Below are 3,039 nucleotides of genomic sequence, written 5' to 3' on the forward strand. Positions count from 1 at the left end.
AAGTTGAATACCTTCATAGGGGTTCACTCCAATTTGTGTTTTTAATGCCTTTGAAGAACCCCAAAATGTGCAAAGGATTTACACACATTAGTTATATTCATAGGGTTTTCTCCATGTATGTGACCGTTTATGCCTTTGAAGATGATAGTGGTATGTGAAGTCTTTACAGCACTGGTGAACTTTCTAACGTTTCTCTCCAGTATGTGTTCTTTTATAACTCTGAATATTACTTTTATGTGTAAAGGCTTTACTACACTGGTTATATTCATAGGGCTTCCCTCCAGTATGCATTTTATTATGCCTTTAAAGACTACTGTTGTGGGCAAAGGCTTTACCACAGTGGTTACATTCATTGGGCTTCCCTCCGGTATGTGTTCTTTTATGCCTTTGAAGAGTACTGTGATGGGCAAAGGATTTATCACTCATAGGGTATGTGTTCTTTTATGACTCTGAAGATGACTGCTCCATGAAAAGGCTTTACCACACTGTTTACACTCATAGGGCTTCTCTCCAGTATGTGTTCTTTTATGACTCTGAAGAACACTGTTCCGTGCAAAGGCTTTACTACACTGTTTACATTCATAGGGCTTCTCTCCAGTATGTTTTCTTTTATGATTCTGAAGATGACTGTTCTGTGCAAAGGCTTTACCACATTGTTTACATTCATAGGGCTTCTCTCCAGTATGTGCTCTTTTATGCCTTTGAAGATAACTGCTCCATGCAAAGGCTTTACCACATTGTTTACATTTATAGGGCTTCTCTCCAGTATGTGTTCTTTTATGACTCTGAAGATAACTGCTCCATGCAAAGGCTTTACCACATTGTTTACATTCATAGGGCTTCTCTTCAGTATGTTTTCTTTTATGATTCTGAAGATTACTGTTCTGTGCAAAGGCTTTACCACACTGTTTACATTCATAGGGCTTCTCTCCAGTATGTTTTCTTTTATGCCTTTGAAGATGACTGTTCCGTGCAAAGGCTTTACCACACTGTTTACATTCATAGGGCTTCTCTCCAGTATGTGTTCTTTTATGATTCTGAAGATGACTCTTCTGTGCAAATGCTTTACCACATTGTACTGTGATGGGCAAAGAATTTATCACTCATAGGGTATGTGTTCTTTTATGACTCTGAAGATGACTGCTCCATGCAAAGGCTTTACCACACTGCTTACACTCATAGGGCTTCTCTCCAGTATGTGTTCTTTTATGATTCTGAAGAACACTGTTATGTACAAAGGCTTTACCACATTGTTTACATTCATAGGGCTTCTCTCCAGTATGTGTTCTTTTATGACTCTGAAGATGACTGTTCTGTGCAAAGGCTTTACCACATTGTTTACATTCATAGGGCTTCTCTCCAGTATGTGTTCTTTTAGGGCTTTGCAGATGGCTGTGGCATGCAAAGACTTCACCACGTGTGTTACAATCACAGGGTTTCTCTGCTGTGTTTGTTCTCCTATGCATTTCAAGACCACTCTCATATACAAAGGCTCCAGTAAGCATTCTTTTATGTATCTGAGGATGACTGTGACTTGAAAACACTTCATTACATTGGACACTTTTATAGGTTTTCTCTCCAGTGTGAATTCTTTCTTCCCTTTGAATATGCCTGTGACATACAAAATTTTGATCACTTTGCATTTATTTAGAAATTTTATCTACAGTATAAATTCTTCCATGCCCGTGTATGTGATTGGCCCTTTTGGAAGTTTTACCCCATGTATTATATTACTGAATATTTTTATATGTATGAATCACTTTTACAGTGTTTTCTAAATGTAATGAGAAATCAGATATAACAGGGTTTCATCATTTTGTTTATGTCCATGGTGTTCTCCTTTATTATGGGTTCCATTACATCTTTAAGGATATCTGTTATTGTAAAAGTATTTATTTCATGGATCACATTCATAGCAATCTTTTCTCATACGTTTTTTAAAAATATATATTTAAGAAACCGTGAAAGAACTCACAGCTTTTAAACAATGACTGCAGCCAGGCAGTGGTGGCATATATCTTTAATCCCTGCACATGGAAGGCAGAAGCAGGTGGATTTCTGAGTTCAAGGCCAGCCTGGTCTACAGAGTGAGTTCCAGGACAGCCAGAGAAATCAAGTATTGAAAAACTAAAAAAAAGAAAAGAAAAAGAAAAGAAAATCATATCAAGTTCAACAAATCTACTCAAAGTGGGAATAATAAATTATCGTCTAAATGTTCTGGGAGAGAGAGAAGTACAGGGTTTCTATCAATATCTTTAAATAATTGGGAACTGCATCCTCTATATAAAAATATAGATAAATAGATAGATAGATAGATAGATAGATAGATAGATAGATAGATGAAGAGAGTTGTATGTGCCCTACAATATACTATTAAAGGTAGAATAACAAATAAAAGGTACCCATATTGCATTCACACAATTTGAATTTTTGTACTCAAGAGACATGTGTGGTATTCACATTAAGTTTTCTATGCAAATTTCTCAACACTTATGAACTTCCACTATCACTAAACTTACACACCTTCCTACATGTACGTGAGTAACCTGTCCTTTATTGTGCACTGTTTGCTCATGAGAAGGATTTGGATGTATACACATACTACATTCAAAGTGTATCCTTCTTGTAATATTTACAGGTATTAAGAGTAAACAGACTGGCAGATCTGCATTTTAGTGTCAATGGGGCTGTGCTTCAAATAGTTCTATCGGTTAAGGCACTGTTTCCATGTATTCTACACTGAAGAATGCACTGCAAATGGAAATAGAATACCTGGCATAGAGGTACATGCATTTGTTAGAATTAAATACTCAATATCTTTAAAGCTCTGCTTATTTACACTGTCAGCTTTTTTTCTTTTTTCTTTTTGTTCTTTTGAGACAGGGTTTCTTTGTGTAGCCCTGGCTGTCCTGGAACTCACTGTGTAGACCAGTCTGGCCTCGAACTCAGAAATTCGCCTGCCTCTGCCTTCCAAGTGCTGGAATTAAAGGTGTGAGCCACCACCACCTGGCCTACACTGTTGTTTTTAACAAAAACATC

General features: G+C 36.9%; 1 pseudogene; it reads right to left on the bottom strand.

Moving 5' to 3' along the window:
• Nucleotides 1–87: 87 nt before the first annotated feature.
• Nucleotides 88–1,643, bottom strand: LOC114636492 (annotated as a pseudogene).
• Nucleotides 1,644–3,039: the final 1,396 nt, after the last annotated feature.

The sequence above is a fragment of the Grammomys surdaster genome, unplaced genomic scaffold, assembly GCF_004785775.1.
Source record: "Grammomys surdaster isolate TR1022 unplaced genomic scaffold, NIH_TR_1.0 124310, whole genome shotgun sequence".
Lineage (NCBI taxonomy): Eukaryota > Metazoa > Chordata > Mammalia > Rodentia > Muridae > Grammomys > Grammomys surdaster.